Here is a 25,500-nt window from a genome sequence, read left to right on the forward strand (position 1 = left end):
GCAGAGAAAAGGGGTAGAGAAGAAGGGCGTGTAGAAAGGGACAGAAGGAAGTAGTTACATGACCTCAGCCTTTAGCCCACCCTGCGACAGTCTGTAAATCCTCGGACCCCTCCCCTGGGCTCCATCAAAGGTCCCTTCCGGCGAGGGGCGAGGGCCAGGAGAAGGGCAGGTCCGGGCTGGTGTGTGGCCTCGCGTTCTCCTCTTCGTCCTCCGCTGGACGGTGGTCGCCCTCCTGGTCTGGCTCTGGGTCTGCCCGCGGCCGGCGAGGCTGCTGCGAAGGCGGTGGCGACTGCTGGTCGGCGTCTGGGTGTCTCCGGGGCGGGGGCTCCTCTGGCTGCCGCTCGCGGTCCGGCGTGGCTGCGACTCCAGGCTTCATGATCCTCCTCCTTCCCGGGGGGCTGGCCCTGAGCCCCCGCGCCGGGGCAGCGCTGCCATGCAACCAGAGGCGAGGCCGGCGTAGGGTGGGGGAGGCTGAGGAGTGGGAAAGGGAGGTAATAAAAAATGAGATGGTACTAGTGGAAGAGGAATAATTCGGTTCTCAAATAATCGGAAAGAGTGCTCCTGGAGGGGTGGGAGCGAAGGAGGGCGGCTGCGGGGTCCTCACCGCAGCTCTGCCCCCGCTACCTCCACCAAGGGCGGCCTCGCCGGCTCTCTTCGCCCCCAGCCCCCACGCCGCCACTCCCTTCTCGCCACCGCCTCTGGCTGGCTGGGCTCGCTGTTGCTACCTCTCTCCGCAGATGCAACGAGGTAAGAAGGCTGGTTTGCGGTGCCGGTTGAAGGTGGGGAGAGGGAACCGAAGCAGTGTGGCCCAGGTGGGATGTAGTCCACACTTGGCTCCAGCTTGGTTCTCGCGACTCCCCAAAACCGTATATAAATATATCTCTTCTAACAGGGGAGAGGAAGCAAATCAGATTCCAGGCTGCTGCCAGGTGTTGTCTCGTCTTCCGCCGTTGCTCAGCACCCGCCGCCTCGACCGCTGCCCCTTGGCTCAGGTCCCAAAGGGTGGTGCTGGAATAGAGGTGGCGTGGGCTGTGAGTTGACTGTCTGAGGACTGGAAACGGTGTTCGTGGAGCTAAGAAACCTCCCAGTTATCTCTGCCTCTGCCTCTGCCGCTGCCGCCGCCGCTGCTGCATTCAGCACCCCAGGCGAGTGGACAGCTCCCACCCAGACCCCGCGTGCCCTGCAGGTGGGGGCCTGGAGCAGACGCGGAGGGATGGAGGAGGGAAAGAGGATGAGAGGGAAAGAGGCTAGAGAGAAAGGGAGCCAGAGGAGAGAAGAACTGAGCGAGGGAGGGACCAAAGGAAAGGGAAGGAAGGAGGAGAGGGAGGGATTTAGAAAGGAAGGGAGGAGGGAGCGAAGTGGAGGCAGAGAGGGAAAAGGCAAGTGGGCTGGAGGGGAGCAATTCGGGTATTAACGTGTATTTTCCCCCAGCTGGAAAGTATCAGTGGAGAGTAGGGTTGTAGAATTTCTTCCCACTGTACACTATCACCGCCCCCACCCACCCCTCAACGCACATACACAGACTTCTACGTCTGAACCGGAGTCCATTGCTCTGCTCATATAAACATTTTAAGCAGATAACAATCTCCAAGCTTTGGAAGAGATAAAGTTTTATGAATCTCGAGCCGATACTGGCACTTAATGGAGAACAAGCCCTTCATGACTAGGAACTTATGAGAGGAAATACTTCAAACAAGAAGGGGAATGCTAGCACCATTTTTGCCAGTTTCTTCTAGAATTTAAGCTCCAATGACAGAGATTTATTAAAGGGGGTCCATTTCGATCCCATGTGTCTAGGTCAGTGATGGCATGTAGTAGGTGCTCAATACATATTTGTTGAATGGATTATGACCACCACCTATATCACCAGAGTCATCATTAATTACTCCAAGACATAGACCTCTTTCAATTGTGGAGCATAAGAATCTAAAGTAATGTTACAGCCTCATCTTAATATCTCCAGCCTTTCACTAAGCCACTGACACAAGGTAATTTGAAATGGATTTGAAATTTCTTTTCTTATTCTTTATCTGACTCATGTCACCCTACTCCATTCTCCTCAAAAAGTTTCTAGTGAGCAGGAAAGTAGAAAATTAGTCCCCAAATGTGATGAGCAAGAAAAAGAAAACTTAAAGTGGTCTGTACAAATGCTCAATGTTTGCAGCATTGCTTTCTTGCCTCTCCTCAGAGGCCTCTCTCTCTCTCTCTCTCTCTCTCTCTCTCTCTCTCTCTCTCTCTTCTCTCTCTCTCTCTCTCTCTCTCTCTCTCTCTCTCTCTCTCTCTCACACACACACACACACACACCTCCAGGGCCATAGACTTGCACAAGTTATCCCAGTGAGTCATCCACACAGCTGTGGCAATGTCCTTAGAAATGGTGGAGCCATAGACAGAATAGCATTCAAAATCTCTGCACCAAAATATCATTGGCATGAAGTTCAGCCCTATGAATCAAGAGAAAATTACCCCCTTTGCTGCCATCTCCTTGAATGATTCCTTCTTACAAGCTCTCAGGAGCAAGGACCTAAGTCTAGGTCTTGGTTAAGCCCGTGTGGCTGCTTGTTTGAATCAAGCTTCAGTACCCACCAAGGCAGTGGAGACCTGGCCCAGAGTGAGGGATTTGAAGATGCTGCTGATGCTATTAATAAGTACAAAATAATGTGTATATTATTGGTATCAGCACATGACCACTGTGCTGTAAAAAGCATTTATTTGTTTAAAAAAATCCATCTGTTCTCAAAGCAAATTCTCTGGGCTCCACATCACCCTGTGCCTGCCTCTGTTGTGTAAATCTCACTGTATAATAATGGTCTCATCATACATTCATCTCCCTTTACAAGACTCAGCTCCTCGAAGGCAGGAACCAGTATTTGTATTTGAATCATCAGCGCATCATATAGCACCTACTGGTAAAGTCTGGTGGGTGACCAAGAAAATGAATACTGATTGAGTGAGTGAGTGGATGAATGAATGAATGGCCTTTTTGTTTAGTGAAGCTACCATGTATGCATCTAACTTGAAGGGGAGAAACGCATACATGTGAGGGCTTTCATACATGATGAAATATCTGTTTTACCTAAAGTCAGCTATCTGTTTTTGTGCTGGTAAAATGCTAGCTCCAAGTGTGGCATGCAAGTAAATTGGAACAGGAGATAGAAAAGCCATATGAAGTCTGTATTCAGAGTCATAGAAAGGGGCAATATCTATAAGAAGACTGTCTTTCCTGACCCTCCCACTGAAATCAGGATATCTAGAAAGAGAAAGCTGCTAAGGATGGGAAGCAACCACAGGACTGTCTTCAGAAAGACTGAAAGGCTTGAAAGTTCTGTTTTAAATATAATGTAAATCCTGAAAAGCACTTCACTGAGTTAGAGCCTCCTTGTGCTTCTGATGAAATAGCGGTTGTGAGCCCCAAGAGTAAAAGCCACAATAAAGAAAATGTTAAATCAATGAGTCTCCATTTAAGCATTAAAAAAATATTTACTGAACACTAATCATAGGCAAGGCATTGTGTTGGGAGATGTGGGGGACACAAAAATAAATTGGAATTGCATTCTCAAGGGTCTAGTACTATAAATGTTTACATAAGCATAATAGAAGGTATAAAATAATAAATGCTACAAAGGTATTCAATGTTGTGGAAGTGTTTAGAATAAGGTGGTAATTAATGCTTACAACTGGGCAGCAGTTAGGAGAGAAGTGGGAAGGTTAAGATGCCAGAGCTCTAGGGATGCCCTTTTCAGTAAGTAACATCTGAACTGAGTTAAAATATGTAGAATTCAGAGGAGGGAAGCATATTGTGGGAGTGGAAATGCTGGATACATTAGCTCTTCCATTCAACTAGAGTGGAAGGTACTTGAAGGTAAGTAGCTGGAAGTGAAGTCAGAAAGTTAGGCTGGAGCCAGATCACAGAAGACCCCAAACACCACTCTGGGAGATTTATTCATTGACCAGGTACTTGTATTAATGGGTTTAAAGAGTTGGAGCTGAAGGTGAAGGGCAGAAATAAACTTTATCTCTGAGCAGGTTAATTAACTGGATGGGATTTTACTGCTAACAGGTGAGAAGCAATCAATATTTTTCATTTCATGCCAGAAAGTTCTCAGCTCCTTAATAGATTTATTCTTTTAAATGAGGTTGTTTTCAGATATATTTCATTACATGTGGAGATGCTGGGGTCATGTGAATTAGAGCAGCAGAGGAATGAGAGCCACCAAGGAATAGTCTGCAGGAAGAAAAGAGACACAGAGTTTCTAAAAGAATTATTATGGAGGCCATTGCACTGGTTTCTCCAACCAGGGGAGCCCTAAAAGGATCCCATGCTAGCAGCTATTGTTTCTTCTTTACCCAGACAGACAGTATTCAGGCTAGCAGGCATTTTACAGGGGCTGGGGGGAAAGTGAGCCAGAATTCAGGGGTGGGCAAACTTTTTGACTCGAGGACCACAATGGGTTCTTAAACTGGACCGGAGGGCCGGAACAAAAGCATGGATGGAGTGTTTGTGTGAACTAATATAAATTCAAAGTAAAGGAGCGGAGGGGAGAGCAAGAGAACCCTCCGCTCTTTCGGCTCCGTGGGCTGGATAGAACAGCCGAATGGGCCGGATGCGGCCCGCGGGCTGTAGTTTGCCCACGGCTGGTAGTTCTGTACCTAAGATCCTACAGCAAAGTATGTGTCAGACAAAGGCTAGAACTTGTACGTCTTCTAATCCTCAATACAGTTTGCTTTGCTCTCCATCCTATTGCAGTTGACTCTCTTCAAACATAAAGTTCTTTAAAAATAATTACAGAGTCCTAGCCGGCTTGACTCAGCGGATGGAGCATTGGCCTGCGGACTGAAGGGTCATGGGTTTGATTCCAGTCAAGAGCACATACCTCAATTGTAGGCTCAATCCCTGACCCTAGTCAGGGTGAGTGTAGGAGGCAACCAATGGATGTGTCTCTCTCACATTGATGTTTCTCTCTCTGTGTCTCTCCCCCTCCCTTCCACTCTCTCTAAAGATCAATGAAAAAATATCCTCGGGTGAGGATTAACAACAAAAATAATAGATAATTGCAGAATTACTGTTCTCATGCAAATTATTAATAGCTACCATGTACTGAGCCACACACCTATTCATGTGTACTTAGAAACACTTGGGCACTTATTAAAACTAAAAATTCTTAAGGAGTCACTCCAAGTTTACCAGATAAGGCTTTCTTAGGGAGCAACCTGGAAATCTGCATTTTTACATGTGCCTTGAGCAAGTGATTTTCGGTCCTCAAAACTACTTAGGTGGTAGGTATTTTCCACATTATTTTTGGATAAAAATATAACAAGCTCAGAGAAACTAAGTCTAAGGTGATACAGTTGGTGAACACCAAAGTTGAGATTCTAATTGCAGCTTCTCTCAACCTAAAGTCTATGCTGTTCTTAGGATGCAACACTGAATTTTAAATTAAAATTTCAGGTACCAGATACAGTACCCCATACAGTTATTATCTGTCTGACATACTGTGTCCCATGTGAAAAGATAATTCAAAATTCAGGTTAAGGTGTAGCAGGCAGCTTCTAGAAGAGCTCTCAATCATCCCCACCTCCTGGTATTCATGCCCTTGTGTAAGCCCCTCCTTTTGAATGTAGAGCTGGACCTAGTGACCTGTTTCTAATAAATAGAATACAGCAAAAGTGATGGGATGTTCCTTCAGAGATCAGGTTATATCAGCCACTGTGCCCATGCTCTCTGCACCTCAAGGTACTCTACTCTGACCTCAGAGTTTGATCATTCACAAGACAATGCAAGTGTAATGTGAGTGCTCACCAGGAAAAATAACTATTTTGGTGTGTGTGATTGGTGGGCTAAGCTTAAAACCTGGGAGAGCTTCTTTCCAGCCTGTGTGCTGTAAAGATTGCCATGGTGCTTATTAAAAGATTCCTGGGTAGATTCTTACCTCTAGGGATTCTGACTTATTTGTCTGGAATGGGACTTGGGGTTGGTATTTTGTTTTGTTTTGTCTAGTTCCTTGGGCGATTCTGAAACCAAAACTGATGGCACTTAGCTCCACAGTGGAGAACACTGGCTCAGATGAATTTCAAAGCCAGGCTCCTACCCTCCCAGTTATCAGGCACCACAGAAGCAGGGCTGGCCACACCCCTGCTAGGAGTTGATCTTCTTCTCCAGACATGAGTGAGTAAAAAGCAAGTTCCAAACCAATATCCAAAGAAGGCAAGATAGTGACGTGGAAAAGGTGCAGAGAAGGTATTTATGTGTTCACCACTGGAGTCGGGACCATTCCTGGGGACAGGAATGCATCAGATGAAGGCTTTGCTCTCACAAAGTTCAGATCCTAGTGTAGAAAACAGATAAGTGGGCAAACAAGTAAGTTAATTCCATATGTTGATAAGTGCTATTAAAAAACTAAACAGGGTAACATGATAGGGAATGACCCACTAGCACGTGGGTGGACTGGCAGAACTAGGTGGTGAGAAAGGGCAAAATAAACTTTTGTTGTGTTTTATCGTGTTAAGAAACAGAAAATGTGGAGCTATTTATTACTGCAGCATAACTTAACCATCCCAAGAATGGAAATAGAGGCTTGGGTTATAGAAACAGCTTGGCCCCTAATCAGCTGTATGACTTCAGGGACTGGCTACAATCTGGGCCTCTGTTTCCCAGTCTATAAAATGTCTGCTTGGGATCAGAAGAGCAATGTGGTTCATTCTAACTTCTCCAGTCTATGAAATACACAGCAGCCACCTGAATTTGAGCCAAACCTGCATATGTGGGTAGAAAATATGTCTCTGGTTTCCTTCTCACTTCATGTTCTGGTCACTTGATACCTTCTCAGCACTTCCTCTTCCTCTCTAAGGCTGCTGACTGGTGCCTGAAGCCACCTGTGTGGACTCCTCTCTCTGGCACAGCCTCAGTCCAGAGCCTTCTGTAGGAGTTTGCAATTTGGGATGCTCCTGGAGGGAATGGCTGGCCAGCCTGCCCAATGTCAGCCACAGCCCTGCTGCTCATCTCCTGTACCGATGACTGCGCAGGCTTCTCTGAGCTCTTTTTCTGGGAAGACAAATGGTATTATTAAATATTCAAAAAGCCTAAAATAAAGCAGTGGACATGAAAGACAGAATCGGCTTTTCCATTGTGCTGAGAGGGCAGTTGCCTGTGCAGAGTGAGGCTGGGACAAAGTGGGAGGTGGTCTTAGCCGAAGATTTCCCAGGCTCCTCTGGATGTGCCTCTGATGTGTCCATCCCAATCTGGTCCCAGAACATGAGGGCTTTTGTCCATCAGAGGGAAAAAGCTCTGCCCTCTTTGGTAACATATCATCTTGTCCCAGTGACATATGACCAATCATAGAATTCTAGGCATCTACAATGCATGTGTGTGTACACATACATACATCATCCAAAATAAAAATGTAATCTGTATTCGTACCACAAACTCCCCCAGTTCACATGTGTGCTGATACTCACATCCTGCAAACTTTAGCCATGCACACATAACCCATTTTAACAGAGAGCCCACTTAATTCAATGTGGCTTTAAAAAGAGCCTGTTTGAAATGACTACCCAATGTGCACATGTAGGTTGATAGCCAGACAGATAGAACTATTGATTTTTAGATACATACATAGCAATAATAAAACCTTGAACTTATGTAGCCTCCTTCCCTTGGGAAATTCACAAGATATGTCAGGGTTTCCCTGTGTGGAAAGCACAAAAGTTTACCTGTGCCTGAGATGTGAAGCGAAATGGATATAAACACAACGAGAGCCCCTTAGCATCCTGGTTTATGCCACCTTGTGCCTCATACACCCGAGCATCTGAATTCACAACCCCCTAAAGTGGGGAAGACTTGAGATCTATGAATTATAACAAGATGGCTATAACACCATCCATGTGCATGCTGGATCACATGATCCAAGTAATATTACCTGGAGATTTTTTTAAAAATTGTACCTACATTTCCTGCAGTGTTTATCATTTCTACCTTTTCAGATTCATATAGTTATGGCTATAGAGAGCCATTACATGAATATATAACTGTGTGAAAATCCATGAAGCTACCCACTTAAGATTTGTGCACTTTGCTCTTGTGTAAGTAAATACCAAATACTTCAATGTAAAAATGTAAGAAAACACAAAGTTGCCTCTTGAAATCCAGAATGCATTCTCATTGACCAGAGTCCAGATAGTAAAAGGTACTTAGTATGTGGGTGTGTCACAGAGTCTGTTACAGCAGAGAGGGTGGGACATGGCGTCCTGACTGGATGGCTCATGGTTGTGTGAACTTGGCCACTTCACTTAACCTCTCTGTGCTTGTTTCCTGCAAACAAAATAGAACCAACCTCATAGAGTGACACAAAGACTAAATGTGAGAAAATTGTGGATAGCCTCTCACATGGCGTCTGGCATAGTCCACTCAGTCACAGTTGGCTATTCCCATTATGATGGTGGCGACCCCCTACTCCTCCTTGGGGATCATTTATGTGCCACAAACTTGGCCCCCATCAACCATCTGCAAAAGCAAAAAAGATTAAATATAATCAGGGGCCTAACTAATGATTTTTAATTATCTGTTTGCCCAACCCCATCCACAACAGCCAGACAAATAAATTTTGGGTTTCCAAACCCCCAGCTAGGTAGGCATTGAGTTTTTCAACTTCCTCAGCAAACATGACCTCTTCCCATCACCAGTGGCCCTGCCTATCATGCTGTTATTACCTCTGCTCTCCTTTTATGACCTTGAGCCTCCACCTCCTGCTCCTGGTCCTATCTCCCAGAAGATTCCCTTTATGGACACCCCTGCAGGTGTGTGTTAAAAAAAAAAAAAAACACAAGACCAGCCAGCATTCCAATGCACTCATGTAGGGAATGGCATGTGAGTGGGGTGTGTGAGTGTGTTTGTGCAGAATGAACAAAGCAGGGGCTGTGTAAGAAAGGCCTGGGTATGCATCCGAGGCATATCCCTAATGCAAGTCACTTGACCTCTCTGAACCTTAGTGTCCTTATCTAGAAGATGGGACCCTTGGAAGGTTGTGGTGAAAATGGACTGAAAACACACATACCAAGTAATTGCCTAGCACAGTGCCTGGCATTAACACTGAGGAAGAGAAACATGGACTAGTGGAAACTAAGGTGTTTGTTGCCAATTCCTTGGGTAAGAGATTGTTTGCAGTTCTGTTGGGCAGGATAACTCCTTATTAACCGAAATAAAATCCCATGCTTTCTTGAGAATTACCTTCTCCAAACGTTTTCATTGAGAGTTGGTCCTGGCTAAGGCTGGCAAGATTTGTGCAATTCACACATATTCGTGAAATTCAAGAACATTGTCTCTTACTGACAGACCATAATGACTGCAATAAACAGGAAAGATTCTGTTCTAATAAACAAGTAATTATAGTTGACAATAAATGTGTAAACATGATGCTAATTAGCAGATCCTCTCATTGCTGTTCCCAGTGTGGGGACCCATGTGCACATGCTTGGGAATATGGGTAAGAGCGGGTGCTGTGTTCTCATCCATAGGAATATGAATATGTGAGCAATAGGGGCCACCTACTTTGTCAATCTTTTTTTATTAGAAAATGTTATCTTCTTTATTCAAGAAAATGGGGTCACTTTAGCACCTTGGTTTCCAATGTAATCCCTTTAAACTCAGGTTTCCTAGTAACCTGGAGGGACTGTGATTATTACACAAAGTGCCTTTAGATTTGGGGACACTGGCCTCATTACCTGGCTTTTTTCCAAACTTAGATACAGAGACATGGCCTGCCGATCTTTGGGATTTGGGAGTGATGGGTGACAGAAGGCTGAAAGGAGAAGATGGTTAAGATTAATAAATAGTCTTAAACCCATAAATGGTTTTTATTGAACCGTGAAAGAGAGAAGCCACACAGGGAGACAGTGACCCAAATGAAGACCCTGCCTGCTTGCAGATGGAAGGGCTGTATGGAACTTCTATTTCAAGGCAGAGAGTATTCCCATTCATGCTTCCCTAGAGATGGATTGCAAAATTGTTTTCAATAAGGAACAGCTACAATTAATTCCCAAAAGCAAAAATCCTGAAGGACCTAACTATAAAGTTTTCTAAGGAATCCTCTTTTTTGTTTTCTTTCTTTGTTTATTGATACAATGAGCAAAGGAAAGATAGGTATAATTTTTTGCTAACCTCTTTCCTAAATATTTTATTCCTCTAGTAGGAGTCCTCATCAACATCACTTTTCTTTCTTAGGTCCCCTTTATCTGATCACTTCAAGGCCATAACTCTATCTGAGAAATATTCTTGGATAGTAAGACAGAAAGAAGCACTATTGTTCATTGCCTAAGGACAATGACTTTTGGTCCAAAAAGAGTTGGTTTTGATCCCAGTTCCTCCACTATTTCAGTCAGGATAGGTTTGGTAATGAACAGCACCATATTTTCTATTTCTTTTTTCTTTTTTCTCTTTTGGCTTTTTTTGTTGTTGTTGTTAATCCTACCTGAAGATATTTTTCCGTTGATTTTTAGGGAAAGTGGAAGAGAAAGGGAAAGACAGAGAGAAACATCGATGTGAAACTGCATAAGCCCTGACCAGAGCCCAGGCTGGGGAGAAGCCTGCAACCAAGGTACGTGCCCTTGACCAGAATTGAACCCAGGACCCTTTGGTCCACAGGCCGACGCTCTGTCTGCTGAGCCAAACAAGCTAGGGCCATATTTTCTATTTCTTAACACAATAAATTTAACTGCAGGGCAGCTGCCTTCATGAAGAGGCTCAGCAATCTAGACTGCTTAAATCTTATGGCACCCTCTCACCCTCTGCCCCCATTTCAAAGCATGCTCATGTGACCACAGTGGCAGACAAATCAGGCATTACAGATCACATGCCAGCTCTGAAATGTGTCATCCCAGGAGTACCTTGTCACTTGAAGTCTCAGCCCATTGGCAACACTAGTCACAAGACCCTCTCCAATTACAAAGACAGATGGGGAATATAGTTTTCCATATTTCCAAGAAGTATAAAAGAATCAGAAATATTGGTGGCCACTGGTATTAACCACCATAGCCACATACCAGTTGTTTTATGTTGGGTAAGTTACTTAACTCTCTGAGCCTCTTTTATAGTTCCCTCTTCTATGAACTGGGAAGAACAATAGTATTGAACCCAAAAATTCCTTGTGTGGATTAGATGAGATAAAGCATAGCATAGTTTATGCATACTATAAGTGATCAAGAAATGGTAGTCACCATTATCAAATCTAGCATGGTAGGCACACTTTCTACTTGCTTATATTAAAGAGAAAAAAGGTTGACAGGAATTGGAAAGAGAGAGGGAGAATAACCCTTGAATATACCATTTTAACTAATAGGCTTCCCAAGAAGTCTAAGCCTTAAAAAACAGGATATTCTTCAGGCTCATGAATATTGGATGTAATTGAGGCTCATAGTCTAACATGAGAGGATCTTGTATCCGCCACCTGCCTGCTGTATTCATCAGGATTCTTGGGGAGACCAGACAACACACTCAGAGGCTTTCTAATGAAGATACTATATACAGACAGATGTATTAGTAAGATTAAGTGAACCAATGGGGAGTGTTGAGACACCCAAGAAGGTAACAACGGGGAGTTAATGCCACCTTTAGGCCTGAAGGAGAAAAAGGAGGAGATAGTAATCCTATATAATAAAAGTCTAATATGCAAATTGTCCCCTCAACTGGGAGTTCAACCAGGAGTTCAACCACTCGCTATGACGAGCACTGACCACCAAGGGGCGGCACGGAACATGGTGGGTGTCAGCAACACGGTGCTGGCCCCGATGGGCCCTGGGAGCGGGACCATGACGGGATGGTGGGGCAGGTGAGTGGGCAATGCCAGGCCAAGGCGGATGTGAGTGGGGCCTGATTGCCCTGCCGATCACTCCTCAGATGGTGACCAGCAGTGGTGATAGGGGGTGGGGCCGCCACCTGGCTCCCAGGCACTAAGGGAGCCAGACAGGAGCCTGATGACTTAGGCCAGTGGTCAGCAAACTCATTAGTCAACAGAGCTGCAGTTTGCCGACCATTGACTTAGGCGGAGGGGGCTGCACAGGGCCCAGAGGTCAGCTGGGACCTGCCCTTCCACACCAGACGCTTGTGCTTCAATCGCCATCCAAGCCTAGGGACCACACCTGTGCACGTATTTTATGCACCAGGCTTCTAGTATGAAATAAATGAAAGTGGCACCATGGAAGGAAAACCACCCAACAGAAGCACTGGGCATAGTAGGATGTAGACACTGCCAGAATCATGACAAAGCAGGGAGTAATCATGAGGAATAAATATCTGAATCTCTCCTCCTTCCCTTTCATCTTCTGATAATGCCAACTGTTAGCCAAAGCCAACCAGAAGCCAGAGAACAAAGAGAGCTGGGTGATGCAGTCCTAAGAGCTCAGCTGCAGGGCACAAAACCAGGTATGGTTGGGAACACACAGCACACCTGTCTGTACCACAGCTCGCTCACTCTTGGCACCTTTCTTAGCTGACACCTCCTTCCTCCCTCACACCCTTTTCTCTGTTCCTTCTGATTTCACTTTGCCAGGTTGACTGAGCATCTCCTTAGGTGAAAAGTGCTGCTTGGATAGAGGTAATTAAAGCCACAGGAATGACCATGTGGAATGAGTAATTCACAGGCGCCAGCCCAGAATGTTCCTAGACAGTTCCATTGACCTCCTACTGCTGCTGCTGCTATTTTGAGTCTAAGCACAAACACAGTTTTTTTCCTCTGTAGTCTCTTGGTGGTCATCTGCTGTTTTTGTTGCCCAGCATCTATTCCCCTCATCTTGATTATCATCCCCAATTCTCTCTGGAATATCACCCTTTCCTTCCCCACTCTCAGCTCATGTCTTTGGGTAGAGTTGACTCATCCCTGGCTCAGAGGTGGAACATGTGACCTAGGCTTAAACCATTCATTATCTCTCATTCCCTTGTACATAGTAATTGGTTCAGGGGTGGACATGTGATATAGTCAGACCAATAAAATATAGTGAGATCTTACTAGGACTATTGCTATGTTCCAGGTAGAACACTGTAGAAGACATTATGGTTGACTTTCTACTAATCATCCTAGGTGATTATCTAAGCAAGGGACTTTCAATCTCAGCACTACTGACATTTTGGACCAGATAGTTCTTTGTTATCAGGGACTATCCTATGCACTCTAGAATGTTGAGCAGCATCTCTGCCCTCTGCCCACTAGATTCCAGTAGCACTGCCCATTACATTTGTGACAACCAAAAATGTCTTTAGATATTGTCAAATGGCTCCTATGGGACATCTTCCCTGGTTGAAAACCACTAGTCTAAGCTAACCATGGTAATTTTATTCCACTTGCCAGTGATTGGTTGAGGAATGGGCAAGTGAGGCAGTTCTGTTCCATAAAATATGAGTAGGCAGTTCTGTTCCATAAAATATGAGATTCTAGAAAACATTTTCTTTTCCTGAAGAAAGAGTTGGAGGAAGACATAGTTTTTCCTGCACATTGCTATGTCCAGATATGACAATGATATGTCACCATGAGGGGAGCCTTTCTGAGAAAATAATTGATATTGAAAATGAAGGAGTAGAAAAAAAATGGGCCCTTGATGACATTGTTGAGTCACTTAATTAACCAATCTGTACCTCACCATGTCTTTGGATTTCTTCTTATGTGAGGTGAAAAGTTTCTTTATTGTTAAGCTAACTTGAGTCAGATTTTCTGTTGTTTGCAGCTCAAATTCAACATGAATGTATGTAACTCTGAGAGTTTTGGGATGTTCTCTTGTGATCACAAAGGGAAATCCTACCTAACATGAGAAAATACAGAGGATGCAGAGCTGAGAGGAGGGAGAAGAAATGAATTTTAGTGACAATGGTTCAGATATATGAGACAATACATTTTCTTTGCTTGGCTTTAGTCCATTGGAGTTGAGTTTTCTGTCCCTTGCAATAAAAAGGGGTCTAAAAGATACAGGTGGAATAGGAATAGAGCCTCCAGCATCAGAAAGTCACCTCAGAACAGACAAAAGAGAAAGCACTTTGGATGACAGCTACACTCAAGTTAATCTGAACCCTTTGACTATGACTATATCAGCAAATAAAGTAAATGAGGCACCACCCAATCTCCCCAGCCTGCCTTTCCCAAATACAACAGAATACTTCTGCCTAAAATATTAATGAAATTAAGGAAAGTATGGGCCTCAAATATAAACACTTGTCACAATTTCAAATCCTGCTGACTCATTATAGATTTTGCCTACATGCTCCATACAGATATTTGGTCTTATTAGATGATACTGGATCTATAAAAGGAAAGAGTTAAAAGGAAACTTAGATACATCCTATCCCACTTTCTCATTTTACAGAGGAGGAAACAGGCCCAGAGAGAGGCATGATTTCCAAGGTCATGCAGTTACGAAGTAGCAGAACCAGGGCCAGAAGCCTTATGTCTTGACTATTCTACCCCTATTCATTCTCCCTCACTTCACCTTCCCAACACTGGGTCCCATTTTATGAAGCAGTCCATGCAGAAATTGGGCATTTGGCCTGACTTTCCCAGCATCCGAATCTTATATTAGTGGCACCCATGGGAACACACACTTTAATATCTTCTTTCTGGAGCAGCTGTGTCAGCAGCCCTGGGAAGCTCTGGGACAGGCGGGAGGGACCCTCACCCTTGGCTGGGACAGATGGCCAGTCTGACAAGGCTGGACTGGCCGCCTGCTCTCCTTCAGGCTGAGTCGGAGCCAGCTGGATGCTGGAGGGCAGAATAACTGGAGACAGCAGAGTGGGAGGAGGGGCTCTCCCAATGGCAGGAGGCACAGAATCTTTTGTGCCACCAAAAAATTGAATCCAAATTTAAAGCTGACACACAGGTGGAGTGGGCGGGCCCCTGTGATTTGATGGGTTCTCTAAGGTTCTGGTTGCCTAAAAATACCTTCTCTACCCACCTGCCTAGGACACCCTCCCTTCTTATCAGGCCTGCAATTCCAACCGTTGTTAGAGTCATGAAGGTTTTAGATGACAAAGGATGGAGCATGTTTCCCAGCAGGTCACCGTTAAAGCAGGTTTCCTGGAAATGGAAGGAAGGCCCTTGTGTCTGCTCCTTTTAGCACAAAGAGCTAATACTGCCAGGGGCTGAAAGAAGACAAGAGTGGCCTACTTTGCAATTTCGCCTCCTACAAAGGCACCAATCACTCCATTCATTCGTGCCCATATGATCTGGGCCTTGAAGAAATTAGGCAGTAGACTTTAGTGAAAATAAGGCCAAGAGGCCCACAAACAAGACAACATAGTCTGCCTTCTTTGCACTCCTATTTCATTTTTTTCTGTATGGAAATCTGGGTCCAAGTGAGATAGGGTATGTGGCGAAACGGCTGTAACCAATAAGGGCTACAAGAACTATTAAGGAGCTAGGAAGGCCAACCCCCAATGAATTTATGGCTTACAATCAGCAGAAGACCAGCTCCATTCAACATGGTGACTAATTTCACCTAGGAGTAACCCCTAGCCTCATTAAGTGCTCATTGTAACACATTAGCATACTAAATGACACACCCCACACTGCCATGGTGGGCAAGGGAAATCCCATATAAGGTCACACTATGGCCAATGGGGCTCTTCAGAAAAGTCTCCAACCCTTTCCTGGAAAAATACTGCATATCCCTCCCCTTTGTTGAATGCCTTACCCCTGATTAAATGAGACTCAATTGAAAAAGTAAACCCCACTAGGGTGGGCTGCTCTGCCTGTGGAGTAGCCACTCTCTGTCCCACTGCTTTACTAATAAACTTTTTCACTTTAAACTCTACGCTGGCTCGTCTTTGAATTTTTTCCCACATGAAGCCAAGAAACCCCAGTGGGTCATAGACTTTTGGGTCCCCAGACCCCCAGAAAGTCTGCACCACAAGTTTTCCTTGTGCTTGCTGCAGCCAGACATCGCAGTGTTTCTAAGTTCTATAGGGCTCTCCAATTATTGTTGCTGTTGTCCCATAAATTCTTTCCCATTTCTTGTCAACACTTCCCCTTGGCCAACCCCAGAAAAAATTAAAAATCCTGGCATGCTCTTGAGAAATATCGGGATGAAATGGTGGGGTGCAGGAAGGGGCAGTGAAAGAGATTCATGACCCTGATGATTGATTCTGTCCACCCCATTCTGACAGGTGTGAGCCTTCGCTCTGCTCTGTCAGAGGCTGGGCTGAGGGAGGAAGATGGACAGGAGGGTCAGAGGGAATCATTGCTGGCAGGAAGAGCCTGCCAGGCGGCAGAGTGATTAATGATCCTGGGCTTGTAGAGCACACAACAGCCAAAGGAGGGGTTGGGCCTTGCGCTAAGAATTTATAGGCTCTGGCATGAAAGGGAAGCTCTCTGAATACTTAAGATGCTTGGTATAGGCCTTATTGGTTGGAATCAAGGTGGGTACCTCAATTGGGTCAGATAATTTATTCATTCACTAGCAAAGTGCTAGTGGACAGGACTAAAGAACTCAACTGAAGGAATGAATTCATATCCCACCATTCTGTGATTATCTTATCTGGGCCAGACATACCTGGTGGGGGAAGGGGTGGGGGAGGGCTTGTCCTTGAAGCATTTGGACATTCCCATTGTCAATCATCCTGGCACAAATTTAATTGGATGTTAGCTATAAGGATATAAGAAGAAGAATGTACATTGGAAAACAAAAAATATTTGTTCTCCCTGGAGTAGGATATCGCTCCTGTTGGTGTCCCAAAGCCAAGAACAGCTCTGGGGTATTTGTAATGTGAATGCCTGCTGGGGCAGAGGGAGGGCTGCCCTTTGCCAACCTAGGCAAGCCAGCAGCCAAGCAAGTAAACAGATCTGGAGGATGCACCTGATACAGAGCAAGAGATTTTAATATTTCTGAATTTTCATAATTTCTTTTATTAATCCCAGACTTAGAGAAAAGTCTTCTTAAGATTCAAAGACTGTCTCTGAGATGCTGTAGCGGCTGAGGGAACCATCCCCTCCTTGAGACCAGAAAAGTAGAATGAGTGGCCATCACATGGCAGCTGTATCTAGTAGGAATAGCATGAGGGTCAATGGCCAGAGCAGTGGGTCAGGATAAGGCAGAGTGAAATAACCTCACGGACTTGTTCCTGGACATGGGTAAGGCAGATCTCCAGGAAGCTCTCTGACATGGTTTGAGGGTCTCAGAGGGCTGGGATCTCAGCTCAGGCCACTGTGATGTGAAGCACTTTCTTTTATAACACCAGACATGTCCTGAGGGGCCCGACATTGTGTTGGGCTCTGCAGACACAGGAATGAATTAGACATGATCCCTTCCCTCAGGACCTTCTTGCCCACATGACTCTACCCCGGCCCTCCCAGGACCTCAGGTAGGAAAAGGCATCTGAATCCTGGGCTCAGAGAGACCACTTGTTTTCATGGCCATCATCCATGTTTCCAGGCCCTTGGCTCAATTTTAGGAACCACAGCTTTACAAGATCTGGAAGAGAGGCTGGAGAGTGTCTGGCTCAGTCCTCTGATGTAACAGACTTAGAGGCATCTAAATGGTAAGATCTGGTGGGGGAGAGGGCATCCAGACCTGTTCCCTGGCGAAAGGGAAATTTTTGCAAGTGATATCAGAGCATCACCCTGAAAGAAGGCGAATCCTGTGGTCAAGTGTGGAGGCTCAGACACAAGGATTCAAAGCCTAGTTCTGGCTCTGTGGCCATGGCCACAACTGAATCTTTGAAAACCTTCATTTTCTCCTCTGATCATGGCAGCTACCCCCCCCCTCCCCCCCCGTCCCCAAAGGAATCTGTTGAGGACTAAATGAGAAAAATCTGTGTCAAGGGCCTCATGCTGTATATGGTACATTAAAAACGCTCTGTGGATTTCAATTTATTTTAAAAAAGCTTTTTCTCAAAATGTGTAGGAGTGGAATTGATTTGCCTTTTTTTTCTGCTTCAAGTACATGTCAACTGTAAACCTTGCTACTTTTAATATCATCAGTCATTACTAATCGATGAGAATATTCTTGTTGAAGCTCTTGACTCTTCCATTTTCCTGCACCTCCAGTACTTTTTCCTGTAGCTCTCAGCTTCTGTTATAATACTTTAGGAAAGATGGAATGTTCTGGTAATCTATTGCTATATAACATTACCCTACAATTTAGTGGCTTAAAACAACACTGGTATTCATTATGTATCATGAGTTTATGGGTCAAGATCTTGGGCTCCATTCATCTTTTGTTCCATTTAGTGTTGACAGAGGTTACTTAATGATACTCTGTTTGCATTGGTACAAATGGCTAGAACTCTGGGCTTAGCTGGAATGGTCAAATGCTTGCACATAACCTCTCCAGCATGGTGGCTTAAGGTAGTCAGACTTCTTACATGGAGACTCAGTGCTCTACCCAGCTTCTGCATTCCTAGGATATCATTTCTACGATGTTTAAGCGATTCTCCAAAGCCAGATTCAAGAAGAAAATAATTAGACTCTACCTCTCAAATGTAAGAGTAGCGAAGAATTTGCAGCCATACTTAATCTACCAGAGGTGATGAGAGCAACATTTTAAATGTAAATATACAAGCCACTGGGGGGAAAATAAGAACTAGACATGATTGTCTATTCCCTCAATGGATGGAGAAACTCTCTAAGCATGAAAGTATTGGAAAATACACAAAGGAAATTTTTGATAGAGTGCAAATGCCTGTATTTCCAAAGCATTGTAATTAAAATGAAGCCATAGGAAAATAGCTACAACATATACTAGGTCAATATCTCTAAGGTAGAAAATGGATACAAATCAATAAGAAAAAAATAAGTTCAGTACTAAACTAGGCAAAGCAAATGAATGGACAATTCCTCCAAGCAAGAAATGCATATGACTAATAAATATGTGTAAAAAATTAAATCTTAGTCCAAGAATAGAAATAAAAAATATTTTGTAATCTCTTTGACTTTGGCTGACCACAAATACTCTATTGGGTAGTAGCAAAGATGTTGGGAGTCAGGCATTCTCAACAACATCCTGAAAATCAACTTGACAATATATATCAAAAGCTTTTAAAATGCCATATTCTTTGAACCACTAATTCTACTTCCAGGAAGTTATCCTAAAGAAATAATTATTAATGTGCTCAAAGATTTAGAGATGAAGATATTCATTACAGTATTGTACAAAATAACAAAAAATGAAAAAAATCTAACAAGACATTGCTTAAATAAATTATAATATATTTGCATAATATACTAGTAATTCTACATAGCCTTTAAGAAAAAGATAAAATGTGCTATTGACATGAGAAAAATTTCACAATGTATTGTTAAAGAAACACTATGCAGAATGATTCCATTTTTGCAAGAAATGTTATATTTATTTACATAGAAGAAAATGTTGGTATCAAACAAATATAATTGTTTCTACTACTCACAGCCATTTATAGGCACAAATCTATTGACTATTTCACTGTGACTGTCATGGATTGAATTGTGGTACCCTAAAAGATGTTGCAATCCTAACTCTCAGACCTTTGATTATGACATTATTTGGAAATAGGATCTTTGCAGGTGATGAAGTTAAGATAAGGTCATTCGGGTGGTCCCTAATCCAATAAAAAGAGGAATTTGGACACAAACATACACACAGAGGGAACACCATGTGGAAATGAAGACAGGGATTGGGGTGATGCAGCAGAAGCCAAAGAAAGCCAAAGAGTCCCCCAGACCAACAGAGGAACCAACCCTACTGACACAGTGATCTTATCCCCTCCAGAAATGTGAGATGTTGATTTCTGTTGTTTAAACCACCCAGTTTATGACAGCCCTAGTAAATTAACAGACTTGTGATCCTGCCCACCAGATGAGTCTGCCTGGCCCAAGCTGGAATAATCAGTCTTCTTGGAACTTGGAATTGGGACAATAACAGACTGAGCCAATGAAAATGAAACATCATGGAAACTCCAGGCAGACAGGAGGGCAACGTGTAAACGAATGAATGAGCAAAAAGAGTGGTCTTCAGAGAGAGAAGATTAAGCAGGTGAACAGATGAATCAGAGGTTCCTTGGGAGGGAGATCTGAAGGCCCCACAGAGCCAGAAAGAGCAGTTTTGGTGTCTGGTGGAGTTTAGGTCTCTTGAGGCCCAGGGATACTCTGTAGGTTTCTCTGGAATCCACTGTGGCATTGATAATAGCCCTGTGTTTAGGGCAGCCAGAGTAGATTTCCATTCCTTACAACTCAAAGAGCATTGATGAAAGCAGTCAAGAAAGATACATAGCAAATACCTGATATTTCCAGAAGCTCATTCTTACTTCATCCTTAAGGCTTATCATAGTTTCTAATTTTGCTACAAGAAACCCATATAATGAGTTTCATGTTTTTAAGCTAACTAGATTAAATCATTTATTCATTCACTTAACAAACAGTTGTTGAGAACATCCTGTGTGCATGTGCCAGGCACTGTTTTAGACGTTAAGGATGTAATACACAAACCCACAAAAATCCTTGCCCTCGTAGATATAAAAATAAAGAAGATAGATAAACATATAGTATGTTAAATACTAATAAGGGTTATAGAAAAAATAAAGCAGAAGGAGTTGAAATTGTCAAGTGAGGTGAAGAATTTTAACTTTAAATACAGCTATCAGGAAAGGTTTCAATAAGAAGGTAAGTTTGAACCAAGACTTGAAGGAGGTGAGGGAGCAAGTAATTTGAATGTCTGGGGAAAGGGTGATTCAGGCAGAGAAACCCACAAATGCAAAGTACCTGAGGCAGGAGTGCACCTGGAATGTTCCAGAAAAATCAGGGTGGCCATTGTATCTGCAACAGAATGAGAGGGCAAAGACTAAGAAAAGGGTTCAAAGATGTAACTGGGGAGAGGAAGGCACACCACCTAGGGCCTTGTAGGTCATTGTGAGGAGTTTGAACTTTTTAGATTTATCTATCAGAGTGTAACAAATTATCTCAAGACATAGTGGCTTAAAACAACAGCAAACATTAGCACCTCACAGTTTCACTGGTTTAGGCTTGAGATTGCAATCAAGATGTCAGCCAGGGTTGTACCATCTAAGGGCTTGAGTGGAGCTGTAGGATTCTCTTCTAAGATGGGCCACTCACCTGACAGGAAGGTGGGGCTGGCTGGTGGCAGGAGGCCTCAGCTGCTCACCAGATGGGCCTCTCCAAAAGGCTGCTTTAATGTCCTCATGACATAGGGGCTAGTCCCCTTGGCTAGGACTAGCCCCCACTTCTGACCCAAGACAGAAGAAGGTGAAAGCCTCAATGTCTTCTATGACTGGGCCTTAGAAGTCAGATTCCACAATATTTTGCAATATTTTATTGCTTACACAGCCCTATTCAATATGGAAGAGAACAAACCAAAAATGTGAATGTTGCCTGCCGGTGTGGCTCAGTGGTTGATCATCGACCTATGAACCAGGAGGTCAGGGTTCAATTCCCAGTCAGGGTACCCACCCTGATTGCAGACCCAATAGGGGGCCTGCGGGAGGCAGCTGATCAATGAGTCTCTCTCATCATTAATGTTTCTATCTCTCTCCCTCTCCCTTCCTCTCTGAAATTAATAAAAATATACTTTTTAAAAAAGAATGTGAATGTCAATAAGCAAGCATCATTGGGAGCCCTTTTGGAAGCTGGCTAATACAGTTATTCTATCTATAATAATAAAAGCATAATATGCTAATTAGACCGGACAGTTGAATGACCTTCTGGACCTCCTTTCGGACATCCTTCTGGACGACCTTCCGGATGAAGCTGGGGCTGCGAGGGCTGAGGCAAGCCGCCGAGGCTGTGAAGGCCAAGCCCCTTGCACAAATTTTGTGCATCGGGACTCTAGTTTAAATATAATTTCCAATATATGTAAAGAGAGACAATTTGCCAAGTTCAGCTGCATTCCCCTTGGTAGGATTTATCTAAATATAACCACATTGAGGAACCAAATAATTTCTCCAATTCTCACTTCCAAGGGACCTCATCTGTGATAGCCAATCTTTAATCTTAAATCCTCTCCTGGCATGTTGTCTCCAGAATGAAAACATCTTACTAAGATTCTTTAGTTTAAATAATTCAACTTGAGCTGGTTTGAACACAAAGAAATGGGAATTTGGGGAAGGATGCTGCAGTGTCTTACAGAAACCATGAAGCACTGAATGGCCGAACCCCACGCAGGGCAGGAAACGGGGTGCTTCTGGAGACCCCTGCACCCACAGTGCATGGCTTTTCCTGGGAGTGCTTTCATGTGACTCAGCTCACAGCCCAGGCTCCCATGCCAAGCTCAAGTGCCAAGCTTCTGTGAAAGATCATCCAATGGGCTTGAATGGGTCAGGTGTGCCCCCCCCTCCCCCCCCCCCCCCGCCACACACACACACAGAGAACAATCAACAGGTACAGAGGGTATATGATGCACACTCCACACCTGAGGGCTCACCTTGAGTACTGTATGGGGCAAGTTTCCAAAGAAGAGTGAGTCTTTGTGAGCTGAGCAGCCACCCCGGGAAGTGTTTTCTGTAAAGCTCATAAACATATTGTACTCAGACGGTCACTGTTGAGATTTACTCTCTTGCATTATTGTATGCATGTTTGTCTGTATTTTTACATAAAATTATTTTGTTATATACCAAGCAAAATGAACAAAAATTCTTTCATATCATCCCAAGCCCAGTTCAAAAGCTCTTAATTGTATCAGGGCTGGATTTTTGTTTTGTTTTGGTTTGGTTTGGTTTTACATTTAAATTTCATGGTTGTCATTTAATTTGATTCACATTTTTCACTTAATTTCATTTGATTCACATTTTAAATTTCAGTCTAGCCCAGGATCATTCCCCTATGGGACATTTTGGAAAGGTGGGGAGTGTTTTGGGTTGTCCCAATGATGGGTAGAAATCCCATACCTGACAAGCAGAGGCAGGGACCTGGGCAATTTTGTCCTTTGCAATCTGGGTGACAATTCTGTGCATGCCTTCCCCTGTGCTCCACAACTTTAAAATGTCCCGCTAGACATTATGGGGTTGGAAACTTACTTGTAAGTTGAGCTTTAGAATGTAATTCGGTTTTATATGTAAACAGAAGGACTTTTTTAAATGGTTCTTAATATACACTAAGTATACACTAAGAATGGCACTACTATGTAAATTACAGGAAAGTATACTTTATTTTGCTCCATGCTTTACCAGGAGTTGCTCACTATTGTGGAAAATCTTATCACTAACAGAAATGCTGCTAATGGAAACCGAGTCTCCAATATCCCTGCATTAGTCTTCATTCATAGCTGTCACATTGGTGGTGATTGTACTTTTGGGAACTCGCATCTATTTCATTATGTCTTCCAGGGTAGTCCTCGCTGAGCTGCTTCCTGTTGAAACACACCCCTCAGTTCCACTTTGAACTCTAAGCGCCTCTCAGCCCCTCTTCTTATCATGCCCAAGGCAGACACGGGAATCTCCAGCTGCTTTTTCCTTAGGATGGCACCTGACATCCAGGTTTGGAGTGGGGACAGGCAAGCGTTTGGACCTGGATTTCCTGAGCTCCCTGATATTTGTGAGGGAGAGGAGGATGCATGCCCCTGTGTGTCACAACAGAAAGATAACCAGTGGCGGTTTACGGGGAGGAAACTTTCTATTGTCTCACTCCTGCCACTGCTGCCACCCATGGCTGCCACCATCATCACCTTATAACAAAGCTGCTAATTCACTGGCTTTGGATTTAACTTACATTTCCCCAGTGCCTCCCCTATGCCAGCCCCTGTGCCAGACGTCTCACTGTGAGGTAGGCAGATTTGTCCCTGTTCCGTAGGCAAGAAAACAGAGACTCCGTTTCTACCATATGGAAACAATCCTGAGAAGTCCTCCCAGAACCTTCACCCTGCTTCCAGGAAGGGGCGGAGGGTCCGTTCCAAGTTCAGACAAACCCAGGTCTCCTCTCTTTCCATTCTCTTTGTCCCTTTTTTGTGCCTGTGCGGGCTCGGAGGAGAGGGCTGGGAGGAGTTCTGGCCAGATGGCGGGGTAATAAATAAATCTGATTTAATAATGTGTTGCTCTCCTCTTAATTAAAAGGCTTTTCCCTAAACGACTTGCTGATCACACAAGCAGCACACACTGGCTGGGCATGGATTGGGGGACGGGGGAAATCTGGGCTGAGATGAGGAGTTAGATGAAGAGGCCCCAGATGGGCAGAAACAGCCCACCCTACGCACACAGGCATCTTCAGGGACTCTGACTTCAGGTCTGAAGTGTGTTCAATCTGATGGCAGAACCTTGGGGTGCTGGTTCTTCTTGGGCCCTGTGTTTGTCTAGAAGCTGACTTAACCATAAGGCTTTTGAATTTCTGGGATCAAGATATAAGCTCCATTTTATCTAATACATGGCTTGGAACTCAGTTATACCCCGTCCCCCCTCCAACCAGCCCCATCTGGCCTTGGGAGTGGTTAGATGGCCTCTGGACCATTTGCACATGCAAATGTGACTTATTCACTTGATGTATAGGGGCAGTGGCAGGAGTGGGGTTGGGATGCCCGTTGTTCAAGCATTGTCAAGATCTGCAATTGCAATCAAATGATGCTCTTCAATAAACTCTCTATTTCTTCTGTGCAATTCAGTCCCTGTGACTAAAATCTGCTTTACAGTAATTATCATACAGAGGCATCTTTTCAAAGCCTCAGATGTAATTAGAACGTGTTATTGATAAAGTGTTAGCTGAAGATTTAGACTTGGAGTTTGTTCATGAGGGACTGCTTTTTTTTTTAATATTGATACCCCCCTTTAATTACAGTTGAGAGTTAGATTGAGATGCCAAACTCAATCAAAGTCCACATAACACCCCCACCTAGGGACTCCCGGCCCTCCCTTCCTCGTTCAAACTTGTCAAAAGGAGCCCAAAGATCATGTTATTTGGGAAAACAACCTGTCAATCTATAACTCTCTCTCTTAAACATTATTTCATTTAATTAACCACATTTTCTTCAGCATTTGTGATTCTGTCAGATCGAATCATCCTTGCAACCACCATCTCCCCTATTATTTCTGGATGTCAAATTCCCACGAATCCTTCAAAGGCCAGTTCAGACGCCTTAGCCTTCGGTCACTTAGCCTTCCGTGTTCTGTGCTCCCCGTGTACCCACTGTCACACCAGCCAGCAAGCAGCTCACCAATGCCCACAGCAATTTCTTCCTTTTGTGTTACGTTTCTGACTCACGTCTGCTTTCCTCCCCTAGACGGGAAGCTCCTTGAGACAAACATTTTCTTTTTAGTGTTTGTATTCCACCCATGAACAACAGTACCTTGCACAGAAATAATAAAGACTTGAGTAGCAGAGGCTTCTTATTTTGTTTCATTCATCCGCTATTATTTATCAGGACCACAGTGTTCATTGTACTTTAAATATTAACGGAGTAATAACATATCTATCATTAACGTACTATGTTCCATGTGATGAGCTCAGTGCTCTACATTGTCTCATTTAATCCTAACCGGAAGTCTCTGGGCTAGGCACAATTATTTCCATCTTAAAGACAAGGAAACCAAAATATAAAGAAATTAACTTACTTCAAGGCAAA

General features: G+C 44.0%; 1 long non-coding RNA gene across 2 annotated transcripts; it reads left to right on the top strand.

Moving 5' to 3' along the window:
• The first annotated feature begins 608 nt into the window (after positions 1-608).
• Positions 609-23,966, top strand: LOC308249655. Of its 2 annotated transcripts, XR_013960760.1 has the most exons (4): positions 609-747; positions 10,492-10,589; positions 23,279-23,428; positions 23,742-23,966. It is a non-coding gene; the product is annotated as an uncharacterized lncRNA (long non-coding RNA). The 2 variants fall into 2 exon arrangements; XR_013960759.1 differs by having other exon boundaries at positions 23,279-23,966.
• Positions 23,967-25,500: the final 1,534 nt, after the last annotated feature.

Source organism: Plecotus auritus (genome assembly GCF_963455305.1).
Source record: "Plecotus auritus genome assembly, chromosome: 5".
Taxonomy (NCBI): Eukaryota; Metazoa; Chordata; class Mammalia; order Chiroptera; family Vespertilionidae; genus Plecotus; species Plecotus auritus.